This window comes from Oncorhynchus masou, unplaced genomic scaffold (assembly GCF_036934945.1).
Source record: "Oncorhynchus masou masou isolate Uvic2021 unplaced genomic scaffold, UVic_Omas_1.1 unplaced_scaffold_753, whole genome shotgun sequence".
NCBI classification, from domain to species: domain Eukaryota; kingdom Metazoa; phylum Chordata; class Actinopteri; order Salmoniformes; family Salmonidae; genus Oncorhynchus; species Oncorhynchus masou.
In genome coordinates, this window is record NW_027013993.1 from 42,850 (window position 1) to 62,500 (window position 19,651).

Sequence of the window (19,651 nt, forward strand, 5' to 3'; positions counted from 1 at the left end):
CCTGTAATGTGCTGCTTCATCTGTTTATAACGCTAGCCTGTGTTCCTGTAATGTGCTGCTTCGTCTGTTTATAACTCTAGCCTGTGTTCCTGTAATATGCTGCTTCATCTGTTTATAACGCTAGCCTGTGTTCCTGTAATATGCTGCTTCATCTGTTTATAACTCTAGCCTGTGTTCCTGTAATATGCTGCTTCGTCTGTTTATAACGCTAGCCTGTGTTCCTGTAATGTGCTGCTTCATCTGTGTTCCTGTAATATGCTGCTTCATCTGTTTATAACACTAGCCTGTGTTCCTGTAATATGCTGCTTCATCTGTTTATAACGCTAGCCTGTGTTCCAGTAATGTGCTTCATCTGTTTATAACGCTAGCCTGTGTTCCTGTAATGTGCTGCTTCGTCTGTTTATAACGCTAGCCTGTGTTCCTGTAATGTGCTGCTTCATCTGTTCATAACGCTAGCCTGTGTTCCTGCAATATGCTGCTTCGTCTGTTTATAACGCTAGCCTGTGTTCCTGTAATGTGCTGCTTCATCTGTTTATAACTCTAGCCTGTGTTCCTGTAATATGCTGCTTCGTCTGTTTATAACGCTAGCCTGTGTTCCTGTAATATGCTTCATCTGTTTATAACGCTAGCCTGTGTTCCTGTAATGTGCTTCATCTGTTTATAACGCTAGCCTGTGTTCCTGTAATGTGCTTCATCTGTTTATAACGCTAGCCTGTGTTCCTGTAATATGCTGCTTCATCTGTTTATAACGCTAGCCTGTGTTCCTGTAATGTGCTGCTTCATCTGTTTATAACTCTAGCCTGTGTTCCTGTAATATGCTGCTTCGTCTGTTTATAACGCTAGCCTGTGTTCATGTAATATGCTTCATCTGTTTATAACGCTAGCCTGTGTTCCTGTAATGTGCTGCTTCGTCTGTTTATAACGCTAGCCTGTGTTCCTGTAATGTGCTGCTTCGTCTGTTTATAATGCTAGCCTGTGTTCCTGTAATATGCTGCTTCGTCTGTTTATAACGCTAGCCTGTGTTCCTGTAATATGCTGCTTCATCTGTTTATAACGCTAGCCTGTGTTCCTGTAATGTGCTGCTTCATCTGTTTATAATGCTAGCCTGTGTTCCTGCGATATGCTTCATCTGTTTATAACGCTAGCCTGTGTTCCTGTAATATGCTGCTTCATCTGTTTATAACGCTAGCCTGTGTTCCTGCGATATGCTTCATCTGTTTATAACGCTAGCCTGTGTTCCTGTAATATGCTGCTTCATCTGTTTATAACGCTAGCCTGTGTTCCTGTAATATGCTTCATCTGTTTATAACTCTAGCCTGTGTTCCTGTAATGTGCTTCATCTGTTTATAATGCTAGCCTGTGTTCCTGTAATATGCTGCTTCATCTGTTTATAATGCTAGCCTGTGTTCCTGTAATGTGCTGCTTCATCTGTTTATAATGCTAGCCTGTGTTCCTGTAATGTGCTGCTTCATCTGTTTATAGCGCTAGCCTGTGTTCTTGTAATATGCTGCTTCATCTGTTTATAACGCTAGCCCGTGTTTTGTTCAGGCCTTGTGTTGCATCACTGTGAAACCACTTACATAACAGCACACAACGCTGTGTGTGTGTGTGTGATTGTGTGTGGGTTTGTGTGTGTGTGTGATTGTGTTTGTGTGTGTGTGGCAGCGCTGTAGAAACCGCCCAACTCCTTAAGTGCGTCATTTGGTCCCTGACAGCTACAGTCAGAGTCGACATGTGTCTCTGACACATTCACCACAACTATCTGGTCTCTATCTGGTCTCTATCTGGTCCCTAATCTGGTCTCTATCTGGTCTCTATCTGGTCTCTATCTGGTCTCTATCTGGTCTCTAGCTGGACTCTATCTGGTCTCTATCTGGTCTCTATCTGGTCTCTATCTGGTCTCTAGCTGGTCTCTAGCTGGTCTCTATCTGGTCTCTATCTGGTCTCTAGCTGGTCTCTATCTGGTCTCTATCTGATCTCTAGCTGGTCTCTATCTGGTCTCTATCTGGTCTCTATCTGGTCTCTATCTGGTCTCTATCTGGTCTCTATCTGGTCTCTATCTGGTCTCTAGCTGGTCTCTAGCTGGTCTCTATCTGGTCTCTAGCGAATGGTTTTCTCAGACGATACCTTTATATCAGATATATCTATAGGCCAGTTACATTACAGTACCAACACCCTAAAGAAACCAGTAGTGGTGGGAACACCTTCAATCTAACTGCTTCACAAAGAACATGGCATGGTGTCTCATTATAGATACTGCACTGTATTCAGAACCCATATCATACTGCACTGTATTCAGAACCCATATCATACTGCACTGTATTCAGAACCCATATCATACTGCACTGTATTCAGAACTCATATCATACTGCACTGTATTCAGAACCCATATGATACTGCACTGTATTCAGAACTCATATCATACTGCACTGTATTCAGAACCCATATCATACTGTACTGTATTCAGAACCCATATAATGTCATACTGCACTGTATTCAGAACCCATATCATACTGCACTGTATTCAGAACCCATATCATACTGCACTGTTTTCAGAACCCATATCATATCATACTGCACTGTATTCAGAACCCATATCATACTGTACTGTATTCAGAACCCATATTGTACTGCACTGTATTCAGAACTCATATCATACTGTACTGTATTCAGAACCCATATCATGTCATACTGCACTGTATTCAGAACCCATATCATACTGCACTGTATTCAGAACTCATGTCATATTGCACTGTATTCAGAACCCATATCATACTGCACTGTATTCAGAACCCATATCGTACTGCACTGTATTCAGAACCCATATCATACTGCACTGTATTCAGAACCCATATCGTACTGCACTGTATTCAGAACTCATATCATACTGCACTGTATTCAGAACTCATATCATACTGTACTGTATTCAGAACTCATATCATGTCATACTGCACTGTATTCAGAACCCATATTATAGCATACTGCACTGTATACAGAACCCATATCATATCATGCTGCACTGACCCGTGTCTCTGGCATCTGAAGCAGTCCCACTGAAACATGTATTGGTACTGTTTTTTTCATCCTTGCTTTCGCAATAACTATAATAATATCAGCATGTCAGAATGTGTTCTTCTGTTTTGATTGCTTCATCCCATTGAGTTTTTAAACCCCAAACAAAATCTCCAAGTCACGAGTTAGTTTACCCTCTCGTACCAATGAGCAGCAACACTGTACTGGAGAAATCCACTATAGGCCTTCCACACACCTGCACTGGCACCTGGTGGCGGTTCCCTGTTACTGCAGTCTAGAGCCCAGCTGCAGTTACTACAGTCTAGAGCCCAGCTGCAGTTGCTACAGTCTAAAGCCCAGGATATACCCAGCTGTAGTTGCTACAGTCTAGAGCCCAGCTGGAGTTGCAACAGTCTAGAGCCCAGCTGTAGTTACTACAGTCTAGAGCCCAGCTGTAGTCGCTACAGTCTAGAGCCCAGCTGTAGTTACTACAGTCTAGAGCCCAGGATATACCCAGCTGTAGTTACTACAGTCTAGAGCCCAGCTGTAGTTACTACAGTCTAGAGCCCAGCTGTAGTTACTACAGTCTAGAGCCCAGCTGCAGTTACTACAGTCTAGAGCCCAGCTGTAGTTACTACAGTCTATAGCCCAGCTGTAGTTACTACAGTCTAGAGCCCAGTATACCCAGCTGTAGTTACTACAGTCTAGAGCCCAGCTGTAGTTACTACATTCTAGAGCCCAGCTGTAGTTACTACAGTCTAGAGCCCAGCTGTAGTTACTACAGTCTAGAGCCCAGCTGAAGTTACTACAGTCTAGAGCCCAGGATATACCCAGCTGTAGTTACTACAGTCTAGAGCCCAGCTGTAGTTACTACAGTCTAGAGCCCAGCTGTAGTTACTACAGTCTAGAGCCCAGCTGTAGTTACTACAGTCTAGAGCCCAGCTGTAGTTATTACAGTCTAGAGCCCAGCTGTAGTTACTACAGTCTAGAGCCCAGCTGTAGTTACTACAGTCTAGAGCCCAGGATATACCCAGCTGTAGTTACTACAGTCTAGAGCCCAGCTGTAGTTACTACCGTCTAAACCCCAGCTGTAGTTACTACAGTCTAGAGCCCAACTGTAGTTACTACAGTCTAGAGCCCAGGATATACCCAGCTGTAGTTACTACAGTCTAGAGCCCAGGATATAATTGCTGTAGTTACTACAGTCTAGAGCCCAGCTGTAGTTACTACAGCCTAGAGCCCAGCTGTAGTTACTACAGTCTAGAGCCCAAGATATACCCAGCTGTAGTTACTACAGTCTAGAGCCCAGCTGTAGTTACTACAGTCTAGAGCCCAGCTGTAGTTACTACAGTCTAGAGCCCAGCTGTAGTTACTACAATCTGGAGCCCAGCTGTAGTTACTACAGTCTAGAGCCCAGCTGTAGTTACTACAACCTAGAGACCAGCTGTAGTTACTACAGTCTAGAGCCCAGCATATACCCAGCTGTAGTTACTACAGTCTAGAGCCCAGTTGTAGTTACTACAGTCTAGAGCTCAGGATATACCCAGCTGTATTTACTACAGTCTAGAGCCCAAGATATACCCAGCTGTAGTTAATACAGTCTAGAGCCCAGCTGTAGTTACTACAGTCTAGAGCCCAGGATATACCCAGCTGTAGTTACTACAGTCTAGAGCCCAACTGTAGTTACTACAGTCTAGAGCCCAGCTGTAGTTACTACAGTCTAGAGCCCAGGATATACCCAGCTGTAGTTACTACAGTCTAGATCCCAGGATATACCCAGCTGTAGTTACTACAGTCTAGAGCCCAGGATATACCCAGCTATAGTTACTACAGTCTAGAGCCCAGCTGTAGTTACTACAGTCTAGAGCCCAGATGTAGTTACTACAGTCTAGAGCCCAGGATATACCCAGCTGTAGTTACTACAGTCTAGAGCCCAGCTGTAGTTACTACAGTCTAGAGCCCAGATGTAGTTACTACAGTCTAGAGCCCAGGATATACCCAGCTGTAGTTTCTACAGTCTAGAGCCCAGGATATACCCAGCTGTAATTACTACAGTCTTGAGCCCAGGATATACCCAGCTGTAGTTACTACAGTCTAGAGCCCAGCTGTAGTTACTACAGTCTAGAGCCCAGCTGTAGTTACTACAGTCTAGAGCCCAGGATATACCCAGCTGTAGTTACTACAGTCTTGAGCCCAGGATATACCCAGCTGTAGTTACTACAGTCTAGAGCCCAGCTGTAGTTACTACAGTCTAGAGCCCAGATGTAGTTACTACAGTCTAGAGCCCAGGATATACCCAGCTGTAGTTACTACAGTCTAGAGCCCAGGATATACCCAGCTGTAATTACTACAGTCTTGAGCCCAGGATATACCCAGCTGTATTTACTACAGTCTAGAGCCCAGCTGTAGTTACTACAGTCTAGAGCCCAGGATATACCCAGCTGTAGTTACTACAGTCTTGAGCCCAGGATATACCCAGCTGTAGTTACTACAGTCTAGAGCCCAGCTGTAGTTACTACAGTCTAGAGCCCAGCTGTAGTTACTACAGTCTTGAGCCCAGGATATACCCAGCTGTAGTTACTACAGTCTAGAGCCCAGGATATACCCAGCTGTAGTTACTACAGTCTAGAGCCCAGGATATACCCAGCTGTAGCTACTACAGTCGAGAGCCCAGGATATACCCAGCTGTAGTTTCTACAGTCTAAAGCCCATCTGTAGTTACTACAGTCTAGAGCCCAGGATATACCCAGCTGTAGTTACTACAGTCGAGAGCCCATCTGTAGTTACTACAGTCTAGAGCCCAGATGTAGTTACTACAGTCTAGAGCCCAGGATATACCCAGCTGTAGTTACTACAGTCTAGAGCTCAGGATATACCCAGCTGTAGTTACTACAGTCTAGAGCCCAGGATATACCCAGCTGTAGTTACTACAGTCTAGAGCCCAGCTGTAGTCACTACAGTCTAGAGCCCAGATGTAGTTACTACAGTCTAGAGCCCAGATGTAGTTACTACAGTCTAGAGCCCAGGATATACCCAGCTGTAGTTACTACAGTCTAGAGCCCAGCTGTAGTCACTACAGTCTAGAGCCCAGCTGTAGTTACTACAGTCTAGAGCCCAGGTTTTGCCCAGCTGTAGTTACTACAGTCTAGAGCCCAGGATATACCCAGCTGTAGTTACTACAGTCTAGAGCCCAGGATATACCCAGCTGTAGTTACTACAGTCGAGAGCCCATCTGTAGTTACTACAGTCTAGAGCCCAGATGTAGTTACTACAGTCTAGAGCCCAGGATATACCCAGCTGTAGTTACTACAGTCTAGAGCTCAGGATATACCCAGCTGTAGTTACTACAGTCTAGAGCCCAGGATATACCCAGCTGTAGTTACTACAGTCTAGAGCCCAGCTGTAGTTACTACAGTCTAGAGCCCAGCTGTAGTTACTACAGTCTAGAGCCCAGCTGTAGTTATTACAGTCTAGAGCCCAGCTGTAGTTACTACAGTCTAGAGCCCAGCTGTAGTTACTACAGTCTAGAGCCCAGGATATACCCAGCTGTAGTTACTACAGTCTAGAGCCCAGCTGTAGTTACTACCGTCTAAACCCCAGCTGTAGTTACTACAGTCTAGAGCCCAACTGTAGTTACTACAGTCTAGAGCCCAGGATATACCCAGCTGTAGTTACTACAGTCTAGAGCCCAGGATATAATTGCTGTAGTTACTACAGTCTAGAGCCCAGCTGTAGTTACTACAGCCTAGAGCCCAGCTGTAGTTACTACAGTCTAGAGCCCAAGATATACCCAGCTGTAGTTACTACAGTCTAGAGCCCAGCTGTAGTTACTACAGTCTAGAGCCCAGCTGTAGTTACTACAGTCTAGAGCCCATGACATACCCAGCTGTAGTTACTACAGTCTAGAGCCCAGCTGTAGTTACTACAGTCTAGAGCCCAGCTGTAGTTACTACAGTCTAGAACCCAGCTGTAGTTACTACAATCTGGAGCCCAGCTGTAGTTACTACAGTCTAGAGCCCAGCTGTAGTTACTACAACCTAGAGACCAGCTGTAGTTACTACAGTCTAGAGCCCAGCATATACCCAGCTGTAGTTACTACAGTCTAGAGCCCAGTTGTAGTTACTACAGTCTAGAGCCCAGGATATACCCAGCTGTAGTTACTACAGTCTAGAGCCCAACTGTAGTTACTACAGTCTAGAGCCCAGCTGTAGTTACTACAGTCTAGAGCCCAGTTGTAGTTACTACAGTCTAGAGCTCAGGATATACCCAGCTGTATTTACTACAGTCTAGAGCCCAAGATATACCCAGCTGTAGTTAATACAGTCTAGAGCCCAGCTGTAGTTACTACAGTCTAGAGCCCAGGATATACCCAGCTGTAGTTACTACAGTCTAGAGCCCAACTGTAGTTACTACAGTCTAGAGCCCAGCTGTAGTTACTACAGTCTAGAGCCCAGGATATACCCAGCTGTAGTTACTACAGTCTAGAGCCCAGGATATACCCAGCTGTAGTTACTACAGTCTAGAGCCCAGGATATACCCAGCTATAGTTACTACAGTCTAGAGCCCAGCTGTAGTTACTACAGTCTAGAGCCCAGATGTAGTTACTACAGTCTAGAGCCCAGGATATACCCAGCTGTAGTTACTACAGTCTAGAGCCCAGCTGTAGTTACTACAGTCTAGAGCCCAGATGTAGTTACTACAGTCTAGAGCCCAGGATATACCCAGCTGTAGTTTCTACAGTCTAGAGCCCAGGATATACCCAGCTGTAATTACTACAGTCTTGAGCCCAGGATATACCCAGCTGTAGTTACTACAGTCTAGAGCCCAGCTGTAGTTACTACAGTCTAGAGCCCAGCTGTAGTTACTACAGTCTAGAGCCCAGGATATACCCAGCTGTAGTTACTACAGTCTTGAGCCCAGGATATACCCAGCTGTAGTTACTACAGTCTAGAGCCCAGCTGTAGTTACTACAGTCTAGAGCCCAGATGTAGTTACTACAGTCTAGAGCCCAGGATATACCCAGCTGTAGTTACTACAGTCTAGAGCCCAGGATATACCCAGCTGTAATTACTACAGTCTTGAGCCCAGGATATACCCAGCTGTATTTACTACAGTCTAGAGCCCAGCTGTAGTTACTACAGTCTAGAGCCCAGGATATACCCAGCTGTAGTTACTACAGTCTTGAGCCCAGGATATACCCAGCTGTAGTTACTACAGTCTAGAGCCCAGCTGTAGTTACTACAGTCTAGAGCCCAGCTGTAGTTACTACAGTCTTGAGCCCAGGATATACCCAGCTGTAGTTACTACAGTCTAGAGCCCAGGATATACCCAGCTGTAGTTACTACAGTCTAGAGCCCAGGATATACCCAGCTGTAGCTACTACAGTCGAGAGCCCAGGATATACCCAGCTGTAGTTTCTACAGTCTAAAGCCCATCTGTAGTTACTACAGTCTAGAGCCCAGGATATACCCAGCTGTAGTTACTACAGTCGAGAGCCCATCTGTAGTTACTACAGTCTAGAGCCCAGATGTAGTTACTACAGTCTAGAGCCCAGGATATACCCAGCTGTAGTTACTACAGTCTAGAGCTCAGGATATACCCAGCTGTAGTTACTACAGTCTAGAGCCCAGGATATACCCAGCTGTAGTTACTACAGTCTAGAGCCCAGCTGTAGTCACTACAGTCTAGAGCCCAGATGTAGTTACTACAGTCTAGAGCCCAGATGTAGTTACTACAGTCTAGAGCCCAGGATATACCCAGCTGTAGTTACTACAGTCTAGAGCCCAGCTGTAGTCACTACAGTCTAGAGCCCAGCTGTAGTTACTACAGTCTAGAGCCCAGGTTTTGCCCAGCTGTAGTTACTACAGTCTAGAGCCCAGGATATACCCAGCTGTAGTTACTACAGTCTAGAGCCCAGGATATACCCAGCTGTAGTTACTACAGTCGAGAGCCCATCTGTAGTTACTACAGTCTAGAGCCCAGATGTAGTTACTACAGTCTAGAGCCCAGGATATACCCAGCTGTAGTTACTACAGTCTAGAGCTCAGGATATACCCAGCTGTAGTTACTACAGTCTAGAGCCCAGGATATACCCAGCTGTAGTAACTACAGTCTAGAGCCCAGCTGTAGTCACTACAGTCTAGAGCCCAGATGTAGTTACTACAGTCTAGAGCCCAGGATATACCCAGCTGTAGTTACTACAGTCTAGAGCCCAGCTGTAGTCACTACAGTCTAGAGCCCAGCTGTAGTTACTACAGTCTAGAGCCCAGGTTTTGCCCAGCTGTAGTTACTACAGTCTAGAGCCCAGGATATACCCAGCTGTAGTTACTACAGTCTAGAGCCCAGTATATACCCAGCTGTAGTTACTACAGTCTAGAGCCCATCTGTAGTTACTACAGTCTAGAGCCCAGCTGTAGATACTACAGTCTAGAGCCCAGGATATACCCAGCTGTAGTTACTACAGTCTAGAGCCCAGCTGTAGTTACTACAGTCTAGAGCCCAGGATATACCCAGCTGTAGTTACTACAGTCTAGAGCCCAGGATATACCCAGCTGTAGTTACTACAGTCTAGAGCCCAGATGTAGTTACTACAGTCTAGAGCCCAGGATATACCCAGCTGTAGTTACTACAGTCTAGAGCCCAGGATATACCCAGCTGTAGTTACTACAGTCTAGAGCCCATCTGTAGTTACTACAGTCTAGAGCCCAGCTGTAGTTACTACAGTCTAGAGCCCAGGATATACCCAGCTGTAGTTACTACAGTCTAGAGCCCAGCTGTAGTTACTACAGTCTAGAGCCCAGGATATACCCAGCTGTAGTTACTACAGTCTAGAGCCCAGGATATACCCAGCTGTAGTTACTACATTCTAGAGCCCAGATGTAGTTACTACAGTCTAGAGCCCAGGATATACCCAGCTGTAGTTACTACAGTCTAGAGCCCAGGATATACCCAGCTGTAGTTACTACAGTCCAGAGCCCAGGATATACCCAGCTGTAGTTACTACAGTCTAGAGCCCAGGATATACCCAGCTGTAGTTACTACAGTCTAGAGCCCAGGATATACCCAGCTGTAGTTACTACAGTCTAGAGCCCAGTTTATACCCAGCTGTAGTTACTACCGTCTAGAGCCCAGCTGTAGTTACTACAGTCTGGAGCCCAGGATATACCCAGCTGTAGTTACTACCGTCTAGAGCCCAGCTGTAGTTACTACAGTCTAGAGCCCAGGATATACCCAGCTGTAGATACTACCGTCTAGAGCCCAGGATATACCCAGCTGTAGTTACTACAGTCTAGAGCCCAGGATATACCCAGCTGTAGTTACTACAGTCTAGAGCCCAGGATATACCCAGCTCTAGTTACTACCGTCGAGAGCCCAGGATATACCCAGCTGTAGTTACTACCGTCGAGAGCCCAGGATATACCCAGCTGTAGTTACTACAGTCTAGAGCCCAGGATATACCCAGCTGTAGTTACTACAGTCTAGAGCCCAGGATATACCCAGCTGTAGTTACTACAGTCTAGAGCCCAGGATATACCCAGCTGTAGTTACTACAATCTGGAGCCCAGGATATACCCAGTTGTAGTTACTACAGTCTAGAGCCCAGGATATACCCAGCTGTAGTTACTACAGTCTAGAGCCCAGGATATACCCAGCTGTAGTTACTACCGTCTAGAGCCCAGGATATACCCAGCTGTAGTTACTACAGTCTAGAGCCCAGGATATACCCAGCTGTAGTTACTACAGTCTAGAGCCCAGGATATACCCAGCTGTAGTTACTACAGTCGAGAGCCCAGCTGTAGTTACTACAGTCTGGAGCCCAGGATATACCCAGCTGTAGTTACTACCGTCTAGAGCCCAGCTGTAGTTACTACAGTCTGGAGCCCAGGATATACCCAGCTGTAGTTACTACCGTCTAGAGCCCAGCTGTAGTTACTACAGTCTAGAGCCCAGGATATACCCAGCTGTAGTTACTACCGTCTAGAGCCCAGGATATACCCAGCTGTAGTTACTACAGTCTAGAGCCCAGCTGTAGTTACTACAGTCTAGAGCCCAGGATATACCCAGCTGTAGTTACTACAGTTTAGAGCCCAGGATATACCCAGCTGTAGTTACTACAATCTAGAGCCCAGGATATACCCAGCTGTAGTTACTACAGTCGAGAGCCCAGCTGTAATTACTACAGTCTAGAGCCCAGCTGTAGTTACTACAGTCGAGAGCCCAGCTGTAGTTACTACAGTCTAGAGCCCAGGATATACCCAGCTGTAGTTACTACAGTCGAGAGCCCAGCTGTAGTTACTACAGTCTAGAGCCCAGGATATACCCAGCTGTAGTCGCTACAGTCGAGAGCCCAGCTGTAGTTACTACAGTCTAGAGCCCAGGATATACCCAGCTGTAGTTACTCCAGTCGAGAGCCCAGCTGTAGTTACTACAGTCTAGAGCCCAGGATATACCCAGCTGTAGTTACTACAGTCTAGAGCCCAGGATATACCCAGCTGTAGTTGCTACAGTCTAGAGCCCAGGATATACCCAGCTGTAGTTTCTCCAGTCTAGAGCCCAGGATATACCCAGCTGTAGTTACTACAGTCTAGAGCCCAGGATATACCCAGCTGTAGTTACTACAGTCTAGAGCCCAGGATATACCCAGCTGTAGTTACTACCGTCGAGAGCCCAGGATATACCCAGCTGTAGTTACTACAGTCCAGAGCCCAGGATATACCCAGCTGTAGTTACTACAGTCTAGAGCCCAGGATATACCCAGCTGTAGTTACTACAGTCTAGAGCCCAGGATATACCCAGCTGTAGTTACTACAGTCTAGAGCCCAGGATATACCCAGCTGTAGTTACTACAGTCTAGAGCCCAGGATATACCCAGCTGTAGTTACTACCGTCGAGAGCCCAGGATATACCCAGCTGTAGTTACTACCGTTGAGAGCCCAGGATATACCCAGCTGTAGTTACTACAGTCTAGAGCCCAGGATATACCCAGCTGTAGTTACTACCGTCTAGAGCCCAGGATATACCCAGCTGTAGTTACTACAGTCTGGAGCCCAGGATATACCCAGCTGTAGTTACTACCGTCTAGAGCCCAGGATATACCCAGCTGTATTTACTACAGTCTAGAGCCCAGGATATACCCAGCTGTAGTTACTACAGTCGAGAGCCCAGCTGTAGTTACTACAGTCTGGAGCCCAGGATATACCCAGCTGTAGTTACTACCGTCTAGAGCCCAGCTGTAGTTACTACAGTCTGGAGCCCAGGATATACCCAGCTGTAGTTACTACCGTCTAGAGCCCAGCTGTAGTTACTACAGTCTAGAGCCCAGGATATACCCATCTGTAGTTACTACCTTCTAGAGCCCAGGATATACCCAGCTGTAGTTACTACAGTCTAGAGCCCAGGATATACCCAGCTGTAGTTACTACAGTCTAGAGCCCAGGATATACCCAGCTGTAGTTACTACCGTCGAGAGCCCAGGATATACCCAGCTGTAGTTACTACCGTCGAGAGCCCAGGATATACCCAGCTGTAGTTACTACAGTCTAGAGCCCAGGATATACCCAGCTGTAGTTACTACAGTCTAAAGCCCAGGATATACCCAGCTGTAGTTACTACAGTCTAGAGCCCAGGATATACCCAGCTGTAGTTACTACAGTCTGGAGCCCAGGATATACCCAGCTGTAGTTACTCCAGTCTAGAGCCCAGGATATACCCAGCTGTAGTTACTACAGTCTAGAGCCCAGGATATACCCAGCTGTAGTTTCTACCGTCTAGAGCCCAGGATATACCCAGCTGTAGTTACTACAGTCTAGAGCCCAGGATATACCCAGCTGTAGTTACTACAGTCTAGAGCCCAGGATATACCCAGCTGTAGTTACTACAGTCGAGAGCCCAGCTGTAGTTACTACAGTCTGGAGCCCAGGATATACCCAGCTGTAGTTACTACCGTCTAGAGCCCAGCTGTAGTTACTACAGTCTGGAGCCCAGGATATACCCAGCTGTAGTTACTACTGTCTAGAGCCCAGCTGTAGTTACTACAGTCTAGAGCCCAGGATATACCCAGCTGTAGTTACTACCGTCTAGAGCCCAGGATATACCCAGCTGTAGTTACTACAGTCTAGAGCCCAGCTGTAGTTACTACAGTCTAGAGCCCAGGATATACCCAGCTGTAGTTACTACAGTCTAGAGCCCAGGATATACCCAGCTGTAGTTACTACAGTCTAGAGCCCAGTTTATACCCAGCTGTAGTTACTACCGTCTAGAGCCCAGCTGTAGTTACTACAGTCTGGAGCCCAGGATATACCCAGCTGTAGTTACTACCGTCTAGAGCCCAGCTGTAGTTACTACAGTCTAGAGCCCAGGATATACCCAGCTGTAGATACTACCGTCTAGAGCCCAGGATATACCCAGCTGTAGTTACTACAGTCTAGAGCCCAGGATATACCCAGCTGTAGTTACTACAGTCTAGAGCCCAGGATATACCCAGCTCTAGTTACTACCGTCGAGAGCCCAGGATATACCCAGCTGTAGTTACTACCGTCGAGAGCCCAGGATATACCCAGCTGTAGTTACTACAGTCTAGAGCCCAGGATATACCCAGCTGTAGTTACTACAGTCTAGAGCCCAGGATATACCCAGCTGTAGTTACTACAGTCTAGAGCCCAGGATATACCCAGCTGTAGTTACTACAATCTGGAGCCCAGGATATACCCAGTTGTAGTTACTACAGTCTAGAGCCCAGGATATACCCAGCTGTAGTTACTACAGTCTAGAGCCCAGGATATACCCAGCTGTAGTTACTACCGTCTAGAGCCCAGGATATACCCAGCTGTAGTTACTACAGTCTAGAGCCCAGGATATACCCAGCTGTAGTTACTACAGTCTAGAGCCCAGGATATACCCAGCTGTAGTTACTACAGTCGAGAGCCCAGCTGTAGTTACTACAGTCTGGAGCCCAGGATATACCCAGCTGTAGTTACTACCGTCTAGAGCCCAGCTGTAGTTACTACAGTCTGGAGCCCAGGATATACCCAGCTGTAGTTACTACCGTCTAGAGCCCAGCTGTAGTTACTACAGTCTAGAGCCCAGGATATACCCAGCTGTAGTTACTACCGTCTAGAGCCCAGGATATACCCAGCTGTAGTTACTACAGTCTAGAGCCCAGCTGTAGTTACTACAGTCTAGAGCCCAGGATATACCCAGCTGTAGTTACTACAGTTTAGAGCCCAGGATATACCCAGCTGTAGTTACTACAATCTAGAGCCCAGGATATACCCAGCTGTAGTTACTACAGTCGAGAGCCCAGCTGTAATTACTACAGTCTAGAGCCCAGCTGTAGTTACTACAGTCGAGAGCCCAGCTGTAGTTACTACAGTCTAGAGCCCAGGATATACCCAGCTGTAGTTACTACAGTCGAGAGCCCAGCTGTAGTTACTACAGTCTAGAGCCCAGGATATACCCAGCTGTAGTTACTCGACAGTAGTTACTACAGAGCCCAGGATATACCCAGCTGTAGTTACTACAGTCGAGAGCCCAGCTGTAGTTACTACAGTCTAGAGCCCAGGATATACCCAGCTGTAGTTAGAGCCCAGTCGAGAGCCCAGCTGTAGTTACTACAGTCTAGAGCCCAGGATATACCCAGCTGTAGTTACTACAGTCTAGAGCCCAGGATATACCCAGCTGTAGTTACTACAGTCTAGAGCCCAGGATATACCCAGCTGTAGTTACTACAGTCTAGAGCCCAGGATATACCCAGCTGTAGTTACTACCAGCTCTAGAGCCCAGGATATACCCAGCTGTAGTTACTACAGTCCAGTTAGCCCAGGATATACCCAGCTGTAGTTACTACAGTCTAGAGCCCAGGATATACCCAGCTGTAGTTACTACAGTCTAGAGCCCAGGATATACCCAGCTGTAGTTACTACAGTCTAGAGCCCAGGATATACCCAGCTGTAGTTACTACAGTCTAGAGCCCAGGATATACCCAGCTGTAGTTACTACCGTCGAGAGCCCAGGATATACCCAGCTGTAGTTACTACCGTTGAGAGCCCAGGATATACCCAGCTGTAGTTACTACAGTCTAGAGCCCAGGATATACCCAGCTGTAGTTACTACAGTCTAGAGCCCAGGATATACCCAGCTGTAGTTACTACAGTCTAGAGCCCAGGATATACCCAGCTGTAGTTACTACAGTCTGGAGCCCAGGATATACCCAGCTGTAGTTACTACCGTCTAGAGCCCAGGATATACCCAGCTGTAGTTACTACAGTCTAGAGCCCAGGATATACCCAGCTGTAGTTACTACCGTCTAGAGCCCAGGATATACCCAGCTGTAGTTACTACAGTCTAGAGCCCAGGATATACCCAGCTGTATTTACTACAGTCTAGAGCCCAGGATATACCCAGCTGTAGTTACTACAGTCTAGAGCCCAGCTGTAGTTACTACAGTCTGGAGCCCAGGATATACCCAGCTGTAGTTACTACAGTCTAGAGCCCAGCTGTAGTTACTACAGTCTGGAGCCCAGGATATACCCAGCTGTAGTTACTACCGTCTAGAGCCCAGCTGAAGTTACTACAGTCTAGAGCCCAGGATATACCCATCTGTAGTTACTACCTTCTAGAGCCCAGGATATACCCAGCTGTAGTTACTACAGTCTAGAGCCCAGGATATACCCAGCTGTAGTTACTACAGTCTAGAGCCCAGGATATACCCAGCTGTAGTTACTACCGTCTAGAGCCCAGGATATACCCAGCTGTAGTTACTACCGTCGAGAGCCCAGGATATACCCAGCTGTAGTTACTACAGTCTAGAGCCCAGGATATACCCAGCTGTAGTTACTACAGTCTAAAGCCCAGGATATACCCAGCTGTAGTTACTACAGTCTAGAGCCCAGGATATACCCAGCTGTAGTTACTACAGTCTGGAGCCCAGGATATACCCAGCTGTAGTTACTCCAGTCTAGAGCCCAGGATATACCCAGCTGTAGTTACTACAGTCTAGAGCCCAGGATATACCCAGCTGTAGTTTCTACCGTCTAGAGCCCAGGATATACCCAGCTGTAGTTACTACAGTCTAGAGCCCAGGATATACCCAGCTGTAGTTACTACAGTCTAGAGCCCAGGATATACCCAGCTGTAGTTACTACAGTCGAGCCCAGCTGTAGTTACTACAGTCTGGAGCCCAGGATATACCCAGCTGTAGTTACTACCGTCTAGAGCCCAGCTGTAGTTACTACAGTCTAGAGCCCAGGATATACCCAGCTGTAGTTACTACCGTCTAGAGCCCAGGATATACCCAGCTGTAGTTACTACAGTCTAGAGCCCAGCTGTAGTTACTACAGTCTAGAGCCCAGGATATACCCAGCTGTAGTTACTACAGTCTAGAGCCCAGGATATACCCAGCTGTAGTTACTACAGTCTAGAGCCCAGTTTATACCCAGCTGTAGTTACTACCGTCTAGAGCCCAGCTGTAGTTACTACAGTCTGGAGCCCAGGATATACCCAGCTGTAGTTACTACCGTCTAGAGCCCAGCTGTAGTTACTACAGTCTAGAGCCCAGGATATACCCAGCTGTAGTTACTACCGTCTAGAGCCCAGGATATACCCAGCTGTAGTTACTACAGTCTAGAGCCCAGGATATACCCAGCTGTAGTTACTACAGTCTAGAGCCCAGGATATACCCAGCTCTAGTTACTACCGTCGAGAGCCCAGGATATACCCAGCTGTAGTTACTACCGTCGAGAGCCCAGGATATACCCAGCTGTAGTTACTACAGTCTAGAGCCCAGGATATACCCAGCTGTAGTTACTACAGTCTAGAGCCCAGGATATACCCAGCTGTAGTTACTACAGTCTAGAGCCCAGGATATACCCAGCTGTAGTTACTACAGTCTAGAGCCCAGGATATACCCAGCTGTAGTTACTACAGTCGAGAGCCCAGCTGTAGTTACTACAGTCTGGAGCCCAGGATATACCCAGCTGTAGTTACTACCGTCTAGAGCCCAGCTGTAGTTACTACAGTCTGGACCCCAGGATATACCCAGCTGTAGTTACTACCGTCTAGAGCCCAGCTGTAGTTACTACAGTCTAGAGCCCAGGATATACCCAGCTGTAGTTACTACCGTCTAGAGCCCAGGATATACCCAGCTGTAGTTACTACAGTCTAGAGCCCAGCTGTAGTTACTACAGTCTAGAGCCCAGGATATACCCAGCTGTAGTTACTACAGTTTAGAGCCCAGGATATACCCAGCTGTAGTTACTACAATCTAGAGCCCAGGATATACCCAGCTGTAGTTACTACAGTCGAGAGCCCAGCTGTAATTACTACAGTCTAGAGCCCAGCTGTAGTTACTACAGTCGAGAGCCCAGCTGTAGTTACTACAGTCTAGAGCCCAGGATATACCCAGCTGTAGTTACTACAGTCGAGAGCCCAGCTGTAGTTACTACAGTCTAGAGCCCAGGATATACCCAGCTGTAGTCGCTACAGTCGAGAGCCCAGCTGTAGTTACTACAGTCTAGAGCCCAGGATATACCCAGCTGTAGTTACTCCAGTCGAGAGCCCAGCTGTAGTTACTACAGTCTAGAGCCCAGGATATACCCAGCTGTAGTTACTACAGTCTAGAGCCCAGGATATACCCAGCTCTAGTTGCTACAGTCTAGAGCCCAGGATATACCCAGCTGTAGTTTCTCCAGTCTAGAGCCCAGGATATACCCAGCTGTAGTTGCTACAGTCTAGAGCCCAGGATATACCCAGCTGTAGTTACTACAGTCTAGAGCCCAGGATATACCCAGCTGTAGTTGCTACAGTCTAGAGCCCAGGATATACCCAGCTGTAGTTACTACAGTCTGGAGCCCAGCTGTAGTTACTCCAGTCGAGAGCCCAGCTGTAGTTACTCCAGTCGAGAGCCCAGCTGTAGTTACTACGTACAGACAGTAAATCATGCCTGAGAGGCTGTGAGGGCACATCAGGACAACATGACATAAGCAATGATACCTCACATGCCAGTGGAGTGGAAACACCGTTCGTCTTCATAGAGGCACAGTAGAGGAAATGAGAAGGCCTTGATTACACAATGAGTACGTCCCTAATGACACCCTATATTACCAGACAGTGTGAGTGTTCAGGTATTCAACCCTATATTACCAGACAGTGTGAGTGTTCAGGTATTCAAACCAATATTACCAGACAGTGTGAGTGTTCAGGTATTCAAACCTATATTACCAGACAGTGTGAGTGTTCAGGTATTCAAACCTATATTACCAGACAGTGTGAGTCTTCAGGTATTCAAGCCTATATTACCAGACAGTGTGAGTGTTCAGGTATTCAAACCTATATTACCAGACAGTGTGTGAGTGTTCAAGTATTCAATAACACAGGCTGATTAGATCCAGGCTTAGTGCTCTACAACACAGGCTGATTAGATCCAGGCTTAGTGCTCTACAACACAGGCTGATTAGATCCAGGCTTAGTGCTCAACAACACAGGCTGATTAGATCCAGGCTTAGTGCTCAACAACACAGGCTGATTAGATCCAGGCTTAGTGCTCAACAACACAGGCTGATTGGATCCAGGCTTAGTGCTCTACAACACAGGCAGTTAGACCCAGGCTTAGTGCTCAACAACACAGGCTGATTAGATCCAGGCTTAGTGCTCTACAACACAGGCTGATTAGATCCAGGCTTAGTGCTCAACAACACAGGCTGATTGGATCCAGGCTTAGTGCTCTACAACACAGGCAGTTAGACCCAGGCTTAGTGCTCAACAACACAGGCTGATTAGATCCAGGCTTAGTGCTCTACAACACAGGCTGATTAGATCCAGGCTTAGTGCTCAACAACACAGGCTGATTGGATCCAGGCTTAGTGCTCTACAACACAGGCAGTTAGACCCAGGCTTAGTGCTCAACAACACAGGCTGATTGGATCCAGGCTTAGTGCTCTACAACACAGGCTGATTAGATCCAGGCTTAGTGCTCAACAACACAGGCTGATTAGATCCAGGCTTAGTGCTCTACAACACAGGCTGATTAGATCCAGGCTTAGTGCTCAACAACACAGGCTGATTGGATCCAGGCTTAGTGCTCTACAACACAGGCTGATTGGATCCAGGCTTAGTGCTCAACAACACAGGCTGATTAGATCCAGGCTTAGTGCTCAACAACACAGGGTGATTAGATCCAGGCTTAGTGCTCAACAACACAGGCTGATTGGATCCAGGCTTAGTGCTCTACAACACAGGCTGATTAGATCCAGGCTTAGTGCTCTACAACACAGGCTGATTGGATCCAGGCTTAGTGCTCTACAACACAGGCAGTTAGACCCAGGCTTAGTGCTCAACAACACAGGCAGTTAGACCCAGGCTTAGTGCTCAACAACACAGGCAGTTAGACCCAGGCTTAGTGCTCAATAACACAGGCTGATTAGATCCAGGCTTAGTGCTCAACAACACAGGCAGTTAGACCCAGGCTTAGTGCTCTACAACACAGGCTGATTAGATCCAGGCTTAGTGCTCAACAACACAGGCTGATTAGATCCAGGCTTAGTGCTCTACAACACAGGCTGATTAGATCCAGGCTTAGTGCTCAACAACACAGGCTGATTAGATCCAGGCTTAGTGCTCAACAACACAGGCTGATTAGACCCAG

At 46.9% G+C, this 19,651-nt stretch overlaps 1 pseudogene; it reads left to right on the forward strand.

The window, feature by feature from the left end:
* The first annotated feature begins 17,946 nt into the window (after positions 1-17,946).
* LOC135537345 (nuclear receptor ROR-alpha A-like) overlaps positions 17,947-19,651 on the forward strand; it is a 33,237-nt pseudogene continuing 31,532 nt past the window's right edge.